This window comes from Vidua macroura, chromosome 5, assembly GCF_024509145.1.
Source record: "Vidua macroura isolate BioBank_ID:100142 chromosome 5, ASM2450914v1, whole genome shotgun sequence".
Lineage (NCBI taxonomy): Eukaryota > Metazoa > Chordata > Aves > Passeriformes > Viduidae > Vidua > Vidua macroura.
Genome location: NC_071575.1, coordinates 44,829,764 through 44,844,717, shown reverse-complemented (window position 1 = coordinate 44,844,717; position 14,954 = coordinate 44,829,764). Strand labels below are relative to the sequence as shown.

The window sequence follows — 14,954 nt, the reverse complement described above, 5'->3', positions numbered from 1 at the left end:
TTTGGAGGTAGAGCAGAACAGATGCTACAGCTTTATAGTAATTTTTTTTTGGCTTTTTTTTTTCTTGGTAGCAGCATGTGGTTAGGAAGCTCCTCTTTCACCACCCCACTGTGCACAAACATAATCCTTGTACTGTTCTGTACTGATTGGGCTGATTTGGGGAAGTTCACTTAAAACAAAGAAGCAAGAAAAGAAAATATTTTCAAACTATCTCTATATTTCCACTTGAGCTATGCCTGCACAACTATGTGACAGCGCAAGGGAAACAACTTGAGTATTTTACAGAGGGAATTCAGACTTAATTCATTGTTTTATATACCATAGAAATGCAAGGTTGAAGTAATTCATATTTATTCAGAGTCCAACACTGACAGAATATTACTGTAACTTTTGGAAATGCTTTTTCCCCACTTTCACTCACGTGCACAACCCCTGTTACAGCTCACAGCAGATTTTTAGTCACCCCCCAGCACTCTGGCAGGAAATGTGCCAACAGTTTCCTTTTAAAAATAAGTCTTGGATTATCTATACAAAATTACATTAGATATCAGCTGATTTAGTATGCAACAAACCAGGGTGAAGGTAAATGCAGAGAATTGCACAAAGGAGGATGACTCCTACCTGCAGAAAAAAAATGTTGCATAATTGAAGATGTACCTGCTGATCTTCATGAGACATGTTCTTTCAAAGCATAAGTCTCCTTCCAGAGGTCCTCAGAAAGTGGAAAGAGACCCAAGAACAAATATATGTCCTTGAATATCCAACTTTGTTTTGTGCTTAGCATTTAGATGTTGAACACTGACTGATGCATCAACGTTAAAAAAAACCCAAAAAAACAAAAAAGCAAAAAACCAAAACAAGCCTTAAAGAACATGAGCCTGGTATCACCCCAGTTCCTAGAATAAATCCACCAAGTATACCTTTGTGAAAGAGCCATCATATTATCAGTACCTCTTGACAGCATCAGCTCCAGGCTAATAAGACATCCACTAATAGGTAAGAAATGTTTATGAACAGCCACAGCACAATATGAGGCAGACAGGGAGACATTAAAATAAAGCAATCTTCCAAAATTACATCCTGCAAGAAATGTCCAAGCAAATGGGCTGTATGAAAGGTTGGGTGTAAAGCTTGACACTTACTAGATCCACAAACAGCTAAAGAAACCATTGAGCTCAGTAATCTACTTGGCAGCATCCTTTGCTGAGAGTGCTTCTACAGCTTTTTGGCAGCTCATGGTTGAGCACAACAGCAATACACAGGCCTCTCTCTAACCATGCAGATTTTCTCTTCAGACTTACTCTGGTACACTGCTTCCTTCCCCAGGGCCTCCCAAGGAGAGGCCAATACCCTGTAAAAAGGGACCCACACTCTGGGATCTGTCTGTGGAGAGCTGCTGTAACACAACTGCTTGGTTATTTTAGGCAGTCGCACTTCTCCTGAATAGTAGTACTGGTACCTCCTAGCAGATATCTGCTGAAATCCAAACCTACACCGAGCTGCTAAGAGAACAGAACAAAGCTGCATCCTGGGTAAACAACATCCTCATGAGGCTGGAAGTTTTTTTGGTACCTCGTAACAGATGAGAGCCTGGTCTGCTTTCTACATGTTTGGCAGTAGTCTGAGACGTTCACTGGCTATTGGCCTGCCAAGCTGTTTAGGCTTGTAAGTTTCTCTGCACTTGCTTTATACTATTAATTTTATTAAATATAAACATACCCTTTGTATATATTTTTTTCATATTCCATATGCACAGAATGTGCTCATTTCAGCTCAAGGATGAATGAAAACTCAATATTTACCACACAGTTCCACTATGCTTTGCAAACAAGACAGGAAAAATGCCCTCTCACAATGAAGTTATCCATACCATCTTTCTGATGAGCAAAGCACGAGGAAACAGTTCAAAGCTCTTGGAAAGCCATATGTATACTTTTAAAAAAAGACATCTGCAATTCACCAGTGAAGTTCTAGACCTAGCATAATTTATTTAGCAGTTAGTATATAGAGATGCAAATATGCAAGGTTCAGACATTTCTTTAGCGCCTCCATAAAATTCATTTTAAAGTATATAAATATTCATACTTTGAATAGTCATCTCAGCATGTGAAGCTTTAATTTTTATATGAAAATACCAATTCCTGCAAAGAGTCTGAAATAAAATAAAAATGTATTAATCCTAAAGTATGTACACAAACACATGCAATTTCTTTACATAAACAGTTCTGAACTTCTGGGTGATTAACGCTTGATTACAAAAAGAGATCCTTAAAAACTATCTTCACTAATCATACACTAATTTTTAACATACTTGAAAACAAGTCAGGTTTTACTGCTGTTAGACAAGTTGATCCACATGTGAAAGCACAAGGTGGCTTTCAGTTTCTGCTGTGGTTATTGTGTGTCTCTGCTGCTACCAAAATGGGCCATGGGTGAGGGCAGTGTCCACCAAGCCCAAGCGCTCAACGGGTTGAGCAAGAGTGCCTGGGTGCCTCAGCAGAGCTCCTGCTGAGCCAGCACCACCACTGTCACAGGAGTGCACTTTGCTAGTGACAAGATCTGGGACAGCAAAACGGGTAAAGCTGAACAATTACAGCACCTGTGTCAGAGGTGGCTTACATGGCTCCAGCAGGGATCACAGGAATACAGGAAGGATGCGTGCTTTGAGGAACGGCATAGAAGCATTTGTCTAGATACGTTTAAAGATTCAGAGACAAGTCTTTAATATCAGTCTTTTTAAGACTTATGAGAGAAGATGCAGCTTTCCTACAGAACAAGAGGGTGCAGTCCTACCATGTAGCATGATCCAAGACCTACATTATTATATTTGTCCCTGCATACATGTTTTTTTTTTTTTTTAAGCACTCAAACACATTCAGAAATGAAGATGTTTGGACAATGAAAACTCTCAAAGAAAATTTAAGGGACTAACATCACCCTGCTTAAAAAAAATAAATGTATGTTTTATTATAAGCATCATGATATTGACATGCAGATTTTTAATCATGATGGTTGCAATTATACAAATCAGTGTTCCACAGAGAAGTCAGTTTTCATATACACCACATTAACACAGACATTAGACAGGATGTGCCGACAGAGAAGCCTAGTTCTGGAATCATGTAATATTAAGTCCGGGTTACTTGATGCAAAATTAGAAGGCAACAAGCTCAAAAAGGTGGTTACAGAAAACATCATAGGAAACAAAATTATTTTGTTTATTATTATTAAAGGCAAGTAATTATACATCAGTATTTGGATGGCAGCTGAAAATGCTTTTTAGGCATGCAACCACTCTACAAAGCTAATATTGAGTGTAACTGGAAACATTTCTAAAAAAAAATCTTACTAAAGTCAAAGACTGTAATTGTGAATTGTGGAATCTGTCCATAGATAAAAGGGGGACAACTGAATAAAACTTGTTATATCTGTTACAGATACAAACCTACAAGCACACTCCATAATACTCTTACATCTTAAGGAGGGGACAGAGGAGAAGAGAGAGAAAATGAAGGAGAGAAGTACACAAGACAGAACAGCAAGAGCTATCAGGTGCTATAAATCAATGTTTCAAACACAGACCTTAGACAGGAGTACACAACAACTGAAATAACAGTTCTGGCATTTGTTGATGTGCAATCCACTGGAAAGGAAAGGTCTACCTGAGACACTGTCTACCCTAGGTTTACTAGCTAGCAAAACATTGGGCTTGATAGGTTCATAATGATCTTGAAAAGCAACTCACCAACCCTATGGCTATATTTAAGAACTTCTAAGAAGCCTTCTAGGCAGAGTTCCAAGAAAAGGTGAACTAGCAAAAAGTTGTCATTTACAGACCTTTTAAAAAATACTAAAAATGTTTGTGTTGGCTCTTACCTCTTGTATATGAGCACTTCACTCATTTTGTACATTTAAAAAAAACCTCCTCGCACAAGAACATGCTTGAGGAATATTATCAGTTTGTGCTGAGAAGTCAAATGCTCTTTTAGTTCTGCTAAAAATATATAATGTATTTTGTGAATATTTTAAATAAGTAAAATGCAAAAGAGGAAGAGTTTTAGCAGACCACCTGTGAAATTTTCTTCAGTAGCTGGAAATATCCTTTGTCAATGAACCAGCAGCCAAAGAGCTGTTTCTGAAAAAAAGCATGTAATTCTGGCAAACTGATCTGGTAATCTATCTGGGAATTTCTCCCAGAAATGCCACGACTTCAGTGTGATATTACTTGAAAAACATGTTTCTTCCTATCATTCTTCAGCCATAAGGTGGGAGGAGGAAAAGATGAGCAATAGCTGTGCTGTGTCCTTCCAAGCTGGTTCTTCCCATTAGAAGAATCCTAATCCAAACAATTTAAGCACACAAGTAAAAGCTACTCATTTTTGTAAACATTTCCAGGAGCAGGACCTAAGCTTGGATGGCTTACACCAAGCACATACTAATGGCTAGAGCTAACCTCAAGTTTACTTCTGTTTAAACAGCATAAGCAAAAACCAGTACTGGCCAAACTGAAACTTAAGCCTTAATACAAGGGGGTAAACTGAATATTGACATAAGCCACTTGGTGACTAGGGACCCATCTCAATCCAGCGTTCTTAGTGCAATATTGTATAAGGCAACAGTTTTCCCAGAAATACAAGTGATGTTTCTCAACTGTTAAAAAATAAAAAGTAATGTTTCAGAGCATGCTTTTGTACCCCAGCAGCAGGGATCTCTTTAGGATAACATAGCCACAGAAAAGAGAAACACAACCCAGCTTGTTTGTTTTAAATGAAATTCATCACTGCACTCCAATTAATTCTGGAATGCATAAGACATAACACCCAAGCAAATAGAGGCTTTCAATTTAAGAGCAACTTTCAGTCTGCCCTGTTAGAAGCTGTGTATAGCAGTAATTGACAACATATTTATTACGCAAGATTCATACGACAAAGGGGAAGGACTTTTAGGCTACGATACAAAGGCTTTCAGCATTAGAAAGGGTCAAACCAATCTGCAAAATCATAATATGGAGCAAAGCCATTTAAATTACTCTGTAAAATGTAGACGTTCATTAGCATAGAAAAGTTGCACAGGAAAACAATGACAAAGTAAAAGTCATCCTATTTTCATATGCTAATTAACTAAATATGCCAAATGCATTTAATCTCTTATTATAGCCATAGGGGGAGACAGACCAAACTCTTGAAGTCCCAAAAAGCCAGGTCATTTGTGTGCCAAGTCATTCTTCAGATCTTCTCCTTATATACAAATTTACATTCCCAACTCATAACATATGTAACTGACTCCCCCTCCCACCCCCTCCACTTCTCCTTCTTTGGAAGGCACTTGCTTTCTCTTGCTCTTGTACTTTAAAGTCTTATTAAATGCTAGAAATAATTCATTTGCTAGGGAAAAAAAAAAAAAAACCCAACCTAAAAGCACAGAAGTCATTTTGCCAAAATCCCAAGTTAAACACCCCAGTCACTCTAAGACACAGAGTAAGCTAGCTGAAAATGAGATTAATAACATTCTTGCACATATGCACAAAAATCCACACATAGTTTGTAGTCTTTAAGTTCAGATGACATTTCTAGCCATTCCTTGCCTTTCCAAACAAGAAAGGGATTCTTATGTTTACGTAAGTTTCTCCTTGCTTAATAAATCTTAAATTGAAACAGATTTTTTTTTAAACAATTACCTTTTTCAGAGTTATCATACTACAGGATATTAGGAAAAACCAGACTCTCCTGTTGCTTTTACCCACATCTGACTCCAATCTTAATAGTTTAGCTATTAACCCTGTAAGGTCCTTACACACACACCTTGCCCAGTTGACGTTAAAATTTTATATGACTGATCTGGGCTTACTCATTACAAAACCTTTTGTTGTACAGAAAGAGAGCAGCTCCATGGACCTTGATTTACAGGACGCAATTAACTGTGCTGTTGGCAGAACTGCACCAGCCCGGCTCATCCGGGGCTCTGCAGGCAGAAATGAAAGGATCTGTCACTGCATCAGAGTAACGGCTCTCTCCATCTCCTTTCCTTTCTACTCCCTGTCCAGGCTCATTCTGATCTACTCACGTCTTGGGCTGAAAACCTGGCCACTGTAATATACCTGTCTTACAAAGAAATAGTACAAATTACCTTAATTCCCCTAGAAATAGTAAGAACTACAGCTAAAGGGGAGAAAACCCCATCCTACTAGAAAAATCTCAGTACTTTGGAGTTTGCCATGCAAAACATGTAGTTTAAAGATCTCAGTTACCAGCTAAACAATGATCACAGGGAATTTTGCAACAATAACGCTAGTAATTTATTTATGCATTTTTTTTTAGGCTTTAACATGTCGGGAATATGCATTGTTAACCATTAAATGTGTAAACATTAATGTAATAATGCTGTGTAAACATTTCTCAGCGAGCTTGTAAAATACCCCCCGCTGCGTTTCCTCGCTCTCCAGCTGATAGCATTTAGAAACACCGGTACTGGTGGGTGCTTTATTTTGCCTTCCTGGGCCACCCCCACTGAGGTACAGCGAGAGATTCCTGTCAAAGGCCAGAGTCAGCCGCCGCGGGCTCGGACCACAGCGAAAGCGTCTGGACTGAGTCCAGCCCAGCCGATTGATAAATGGTGGCTGCTGGAGTTTGAAATCCCGCGGTGGGCACAACTATTCTGTGAGAAGGGACTCGCGCACGATCCATAGCCCTTCCAGAGCTCTCTTCGTCAAGAAAGGAAAGCACAAACATATACTTCAGCGAGGTCCGTGTTTGCAGGGGTGGGTATGGGGACTACCCCCCAGTTAAAGCAGACAGCGCGGAAGACGCCGCCGGGATGGCAGACCGCGGTTTCCACCTCGCCAGCGTCCCCGCTCGGGGCCAGAGGGCGCCCAGAGGCGGACGCTTCTTTCAGGATAAGGGAGAGGGCGGAGGCTGCCTGGAAGGGGCCAGTTGCCACGCACTGACAGGCAACAGCTGAGCTCCCGCATCTGGACCCTCACTCAGACCGGCGACCGTGGCGCGCCGCTCGCTCCGCCGGGCGCACCGAGCCGGCACGGCGGCGGCGCCGCGACACCTTCCCCCGACAGCCGCCGCGGGGCTCGGGGGGCTTTCCCCGCTCCCCCAAGCCCGCAGCCCCGTCCGACAACTCCGCGCAGCACGGCGCGGTGCCAACGGCGCTGACGAGCGCCGGCACAGGGCTCGGGTGGCTCCTTACCGGCGCGTCCCGGCGATGCAAGCCCCGGGCAGGGCGCAGGACCCCCGCCGCACCGCGGGAAGCGCTCCGCCGCCACAAGCACGGTGCCGGCTGCGGACGGCGCTCCTCCAAACGCGCCGGGCGCTCCGCCGCAAGCTGCCCGTCAGTGGTCGCCCCGGGGAGCCTCCACTTACCCTCCCCGCAGCGCAGCCGGACCACGCCGAAGTATTCCCGGGAGGCGGTGTGGTCCGTCACATAGACGACGGGGGAGGCGGATACCCGGCTCTGTGCCACGGAGTCAGCGCCGGCGGGAGACGCACATCTCCGGCAGCGCCGCGGAGGGACCGCCCGGAGCCTCCTCAGCCGCCCCGCCGCGACTGACCCGAGCTCCGGCGCTCTCCCCGCCCTAATGGGGCTCGGCCGCTCCGCGCCCGGGACGGCGCCGGCCGCGCTCCGCCGCGCCCATTGGCTGCCGCCCGCCGCGTCCGCCAATCGCCGTGCGGCCGGCGCGGCCGGCGGCGCGCGGGGCCCGGCGGGGCGGGGCTCGGGGCGGTGCCCGCCGGCGGCGAGCGGGGGGCGCGGCCGGGAGCGGCGCGGGGGGCGCGGGGGAGCCTGCGGGGAGCGCGGTGTGACCCCGTTCGGAAAGGCCGGGGGCAGGCGGGCATGGGCGGTTCTACGCTCCCTTTCCCTCGGTCAGACTGAGCTCTGAAGCCGCCAGCTTTCATCCAGGGAGCGGGACGGGGAAAGTTAATTAAAAACTCCCGCTGCTCTGTGCAGAGGGGTGCGATGGAGCCTGCTCCGGCTGGGCTTGCGGCTCACGGTGTTTGCGGTGGGCTGCGCACAGCCGTGGCTGGCACCCGGGCACTGCTGCAGAGAAGGCAGCAGTGCGGAGCCCGCAGCCGCCCGAGGGGGCTGGCGGGGGTGGGCGCGCCCCAAAGCAAAGCAGCCCCGGTCTCAGCAATAAAGAGACGGCAAAACGAAGGCGGTCGGCATTAAAGGGACACCGAAGTAGCCAGGCACACGTATTGTCGTTTTGTCACTTTTGGTATGTGAAACTGCTGCAGTCTGCAGCCCTTGATCCTGTTGCTAGCACCTAACAACACTCTTTAAGCAACGTGGATTGAGCTCCTGGTTCTCTAGTAGTCTCAGTGTTTAAAGCCTCTATGGAAATATCAAAGGATGAGTCACATGGCATTTAACTCAATGTTATATTTCTTCTATAGGTGCAAATTGGAAGATGAGCATAATTTTGCCAGAGTGACTTCTAGGCAGTCACAAACTCTGCCCACTTGGTGAAACAAGTTGTTTGGAGCCTCATAAGTTGTTTTGTATAAAGCTGTGTCTCTGTCAGTGTCTCTCTTGATTCTCTAAACAAGAAATTACATGAGGAAATGAAAATGAGAATTTTCCCTTGGTGTTTTGAAGCACATTTGGTTTTCCTCTGTTAGCAGAATAAGTTTATCTGTATTCCAATCTGGTCAAAATCATCTTTCTCCATCTGAAAAAAAAAAAGAACAAACAAACAAAACCAAAACTCACAGGAAACAACTTCAGACTTTCAGACTACAACCGTAGGCTACAACTTCGCTACAGTCAAAAGTATTAAAACTACTTATCACCTTATAAGTTTCAACTGCAATTCAAACCCTGGGTGCTCTTTTAATTTTTCAATTTTCTAAATATTATTTTTTTAAATTCCTTTAAAATATTAACCAAGTCTGAAAATAAATATTTCCAAATTGCATCATTGAAGTTTTCGGAAAAAAAGAATAGATGCTTGTACAGACAGGGGAAACCTCAGAAGAGTCAGCCTCTCTCACTCTTTCCATCAGAATCAATTTGTAATTCTCCTCCAATTTAAGAAAAAACACAGAGGATGAAGAAGGAGTGTGAAAAAATTAAATCTATTGTAAAATATAGAATATAATAATAACATTATATAAAAATATTGTAAATTTAATTGTAAAGGGAATGAAAAGGGTGGCAAAGATGGCAAAGGAGCCATCTGCTGCCTTTGTTTGTCCCTTGTCTTGTGTTCTTCCCTGCCACCTATTCAAGTATTTCTCTATCACTTATCATGAAGATCTAAATACATTTAGGCTCTGCTGGCAGCACTGCATGATTTCTGTCATTTACTTCTTCCCACTTCATGTTCCAAAGACATAGGAAATAAGATTGCTTGGCTTTTAAACAACCTTGTCAAAGGTGTTTGAAGTCATATATTAGCAGATCTAAATCTGGAATGAAAGAATTTATGGCCAATGCACTCTTTTAAGTTGTATATCTGTTTATCTGATCCTCACTTACAAGTGCCTCTAATTAAGCTATAAACTCCTAGTTCCTACTTAACCATATGGGAAGCCTGGGAAGTTTGCTACAGTAATGTAATTTATCCATTCTACAGCAATGTCTGCAATGCAAATCCAGCATGGCTGTTTAAAAAGTGTTATAACCTGCTCTGTTTTTCACAACATGGGCGGAAATAAAGCCTGTCCAAGTTACCAACTATAGTCCTGAAACAGTACAGACAGTTTTCTCTTTTGGACCTACAGGACTTTGTTTGTGTCCAAGAGAAAATGCACCTACTGCAAACAGCAGGAAAGATAAAAAAAATACAACCTGCAAATGCAATTAGTGAGGAAGGGACAGTAATATTTCCATCATTTTTTTTCTATTTTTTTTTGGGAGCTACTTGGCTGTTTTGTGTTTTTGTTGCATTCTCTCCTCGGTACTGTTCACAGGTTTTAATTGCATGCTCTTTTCATTCACTTGAATGATAATTTGAGGATAGGGTCTTGTCTGCCACCAGAGTATGTTGCAAGTGGGTGTAAGGAAAGCTTACACATAAAAAAGGCCCAGAATTACAATATGTATTTGTATATCTTAGACTTCCATTCAATATTTCAAAAATATCTATGTAAGAAAAAAAAATAAACTGCTGATAAGCAAGTTTAAAAGGGGCTTGAGTCCCACCTTTGCTACTGTAACATAGTAAAAACCCCAAATTCCATGAGACTCTTGGCTATTTTATGAAAAATATTTTCTAAAATATGCTCTATATTTAGAATTTTTCTGTAGAAAGTATTGCTGACAGGTATCATTAATTTCATGCGAGGAATGCAGGTTCTGGCCCACTTTGCAGGAGGTTACAATTTAAAAATGTGGAGTATGAGACATTTTTCTGTGATTTTGAAGTAGGAGGAGAGTCTCTGTACAGATTCACACAGGTACCCTGGAAGGAAATGCCTAAAGCAATCCACCAGACTTTCTTTTTCAATCCTACCTCTTCCAGTGAATACTTTAAATATTTATTATCTTTAAAGTATCCCATGTTTACATATGGAAACTGTACATACAGAATTGCAGCTGCAACTGCAGGTAAGCAAACAAGAGTAGCTCCCTGTGTAACAAACATGTAATCTAGCACTGATGTAGCTTTGAGGCTGACCTGGAAGAGGTGGCTGGACCAGACGGCCCTCAGAGGTGCCTTCCAACCCTGATCCTGTGATCTAGAACTGCTGGATTCAGCCAACACAGGTCTGACTATGTTGTCTGATTACTTAAGCCAATTAAATATGGGGAATAGACAAAGGCCATGCCCGGAGATGGAGAGTTTGGAGTGAAACATAGCAGTCTTTACACTGACTTTCAGCCACCCCACAGATGTCTGTGATGGGTTTACTGTGTATTAAAAAAAAAATTTTGTTAAACTGGGGGTGAGGTTTGAATTTTGTGCAAGGTCCAATTGTACTGTTTAGTTTTGGTTTAGCTTTTTTTCTAAGGTGTGAAGCATAGACCAGCTTCATTTGGGGATTTTGGGAGAGAAACAGTGCTTTAATTTCTGCTGCTTGCTTTCTATAACACTGTACATTGGATTTTTACTTTCTCTTCTTATTACTTAGTCTTTCTTCAGGAAGGGATGTCATAATGGATACAATGGCCATTCCTTTCCTGTATGTGCCTCTAAGCAGCAGTAGGAATGCCTCAGTTTCCCTGTTTGCATGCAGAGAATAAAACTGTCTTACACCACATGGGTCATATGAGGCTTAGTTAATCTTTATGCAGAGTTTTTCAGACATAAAGCTGTATGGAAACACTTCAATTATTAATATTAACAAGAGCAGCTTGTTAAAACTCTTTGTTAGGTGTTTTGGTGTTTTTGGGACACTTTAACTGGAATCAAGTAATGTGGACTGGCCAAAGCAATTAGGCATAAACTTTCAAATGCTGATTCTTGTAAACTCAACTCTTTTCTTTGGCTTGTACCCAGCAATATGTTCTTTATCAGTTGTATAGTATTGGGCTTTAAAAAAACCCCAGTCTTAATAATGAGTATTCACATTACATTAAGAGGGTTGTTTTCCCCTTAACCTTGGCAGATGTACCTCTTTTGTCTTCTGTATCTGCATGAACCTAAAAATCTGCATCAAACCTTCCCTGAGTGTGGAATGGTTTTGTAGGGTAGTTGGAAACCTGATCACTGCTGAGTCACAGCAGGGATAGACTGAGGGGTGCTATGAGGCCCATCACAGTGTCCAGGTTTGATTTCTTTTCCCATAGAAACCTGGGTGAAGCATGCAAAGAGGGAGGGAATTGCCTACTGCCACAGGGTCAGGACAAAGCTGGAGTGCATGCCTGAATTTTGGAGAGGGAACGACCTCTCAGGCTTTCCAGTTCAAGTATTTGTTGCAGTTTACTGTATCTCCTTTTTTTGATTTATTTTTGCAATAGTCCTTCATTTTTGTATAAGATCCCTCCTGCAGATTTTTTGTCTGTTTTGTTTGTTTTGGCCTTATCCTATGGCTCCATAACTTTTCAGCTGTATAGTCCTGCCTAATCTCTGTTTAAAAGTCAGCTGAATCCTTGCATGGCCAGATAAAAAAACTTTTCTTATGGATTTCTTTCACAGGCAACTTCCCTGGATGTTTAACTCTTAATGTCCTTCCTGGGCTAAACTGTTATCCTTATACAAAGGCTTCATGCCCTGCCTTTGATCACATACTATTCCATTAGTTCTTCTAGCCTAGTTATTTCCTGTGGACTAGGAAAAACCGGGCAATTTGACTGAGATGAAAAAAGCAACTTTTAGTTTACAATACATATAAATAATGCCAGTCCTGTTTCCGAGATCTGCTGTAGTGCCTTGCTCCTTTCTGCCAGAGCTGGAGTCTGTCCTGTGAGCTGCAGTGACACTTGGAGCAGCTCTTGGAAAACATCCCAACATTTCTGTAACTATTCCAGCCATGGATTGTTGTACTCTGCCTTCTGAGTGGTTTCAGATGAATCTGGTTACATTCAAGAAACAAGGGCAGAATTCCCTGCATTTCTCTGGTTCCAAAAGAATACTCAGAAACCCAGTGGTTCTTTGCATATCTATTTTCCAGTCCCACCCATCTCCTACCTGCGTGAGACTAGAGTGGATTTTCACAGCATTTTCCCCAAGAGCGTGTGGCTGTTTCAATGCATGGAGGTGTTTCTGTTTGAAAAGGAGACATGAACAACCTTCTGTTGTCCCAGTTTGAGAGACAAAATATCTTTGAGAACACATGTCTGATCCCCCATGCAGTAAGATGATTAACCCTTTCTTAAGATTGATGCAGTAAGTGCTACGCAGAAAAAAATCAAAACTGTTTCACAGAAGGCAATAAATATTATTTTAGATAAATAATGCTAATTATTTTAAGTCTCTTTTGTTCTTAGTAAATTCAATTTGCTTAAAAATGGCACTTTGGGAAGCCAGGGTGTTAGAAGTTAGGAATAATATGCCACACTGTTTGTCCTTTTCCTTCTCTATAATGGCAAAAGTGTAAATCACAACCCTAACTTGATTAACTTTTGTTTCACTGTGTTACAGTTTTAACATTATTTAAACATATTTCTATATTTAACTATGCAGACATCTTAATCTTTTACTTAAATGTAAATTGCAAAGTGCAATCGCTAAACAAATTGATTGAATACCATTGATTTTTCATCAAATAATTGTGGCAAATCTTGTAATCAATTATTCATCATTCTTAGAAAAGAATAGATGACATGAAGAATAAGCTGTAATTAAGATAAAACACTACTGGATTCTGTACTGATAATGTCTTTTGAAATTACAATTCTTGCAATTAAATCAAATTGAAATTAAAATGTGAGTAGCCTGATTGAGACACTGAGTAATGATTGTACAAAAGTGTAATCTGAAAGAGCGTATTCATGTGTGGGGACAGAGATGACATTTGATGCCTGAAATATTTTCTATTTTTCCCATGCATTACTTCTGTCTAATGCAAGCATCATGTTATTATTATAGATTTTAATTTCCTCTGTTATTATGTGACCAATGCAACAGTTACAAAACATAAAGCACATTCTTAAAAACAAATTAAACATTTAATTCCTGTGCTAAATTTATCTTTAGCCTAATTTGTGTTTTTCATTCTAAGTGCCAAAAATAAACATGGATTTGCATTGCTGTAAGGATTTGATTTTACAAGTCATATGGATCTTTAAATTTACTAATTGATCTGTTATTTCCATGAAAAAGGACCTGACTTGCTGGACATTTAAATCAATGGAAAGTACCCCATTGTCTTCAGTCATGTAACATACTTAGAAAAAGATTCTCCAAGAAACAATAAAAACCTCAGCATTAGTCTTAACCATAACCACTGTTAATGAAATAACTTGTCCGTCAGCTGGACTCAGGTGAAGTGAAGTCTGACTTTGACAGCAGTCCGCAGCAGATGTCAAAACTTTCTTCAAGTATTCAGGGTTTTTTGACAGCCTTGCTAAAAGTGAAAGGAATGAATTGTCTTCCACCCAAAGAAGTAAACTGGAAGGTCACTAATGTACCACATTATGTTTATTTTGCAAATTAAAAGAGAAATACTTACAGAAGGATTGACAAAGTTGGGGGATATTTTAACACCAGAGATAAACTCTGAGATTACTGGAAGTAATCATTATTCAGGCTATGTAACTGAATGCAGCTATTAGTTGCAAATAATAACCTCACATGACATTGTTTTGATGATGATAGGATGAGTGCAGTAATACACAGAGCACAAATATTTAGGTAGATTTGAAATTCATGTACTGGGAATGAACTTTCTGTTATGATTAGGACTATGATTTAGATATGAGCCGTCTCACAGTTTTTAAGGTATTTTTGCCTCAACAATATGCATTATAACAACCACTTCAGAGCCATAAACGCAGAGTTTGCAGATAACATATGTGCACATGGACAAACATATTCCATTGCCTAAATGGCCATTGGTTTAGAAAATGAAAAGGATAAACAGAATTCAATCAAATTTAAATAGCATTTTAGCTAAACCTGTGCAGTGAGGCAGAAATGGTAATGTCATCAGAACTATTTTTTTTCTCTCTCCTCTCTTTTAGACAAAATGCATTTTATTGTGATATCAGGCAAAATTACATTACTTTTATTTACTCACTGGCTGAAGACACGATGCTGCTAGTGTGTATATTGACAAATTTAGAATTCTGCTTCCTTTAGCAATTTGAAATTATTTTGAAATGAATTTACGGAAAACATTTGAGTTCTAAAACTTGTTAACATGGGAGTTCACAGAAACATAAGAGGCATGAGTAAATTACTTAAAGGATGCACTTTGGACATGGGTAAGAGCCAGAAATCCAACAGAAGGGAAAGAAAATAATGATTGGGCAGCATTTCTGAAAATCAGAAATGTTTATAGAATTTGAATGCTTGTTTTTTTTCCCCACAGTTTTTGATAATTAAGCACCGATCTGTGTTTCAGTTT

General features: G+C 41.0%; 1 protein-coding gene across 1 annotated transcript in view; it reads right to left on the bottom strand.

Moving 5' to 3' along the window:
- The window catches only part of PRICKLE1 (prickle planar cell polarity protein 1), a 65,150-nt gene extending 57,631 nt beyond the window's left edge, over nucleotides 1-7,519 (bottom strand). Inside the window, exon 1 of the mRNA XM_053978801.1 lies at nucleotides 7,368-7,519. The gene's annotated coding sequence lies outside the window, so the exon portion shown is untranslated. The remainder of the gene's footprint in view (nucleotides 1-7,367) is intronic.
- Nucleotides 7,520-14,954: the final 7,435 nt, after the last annotated feature.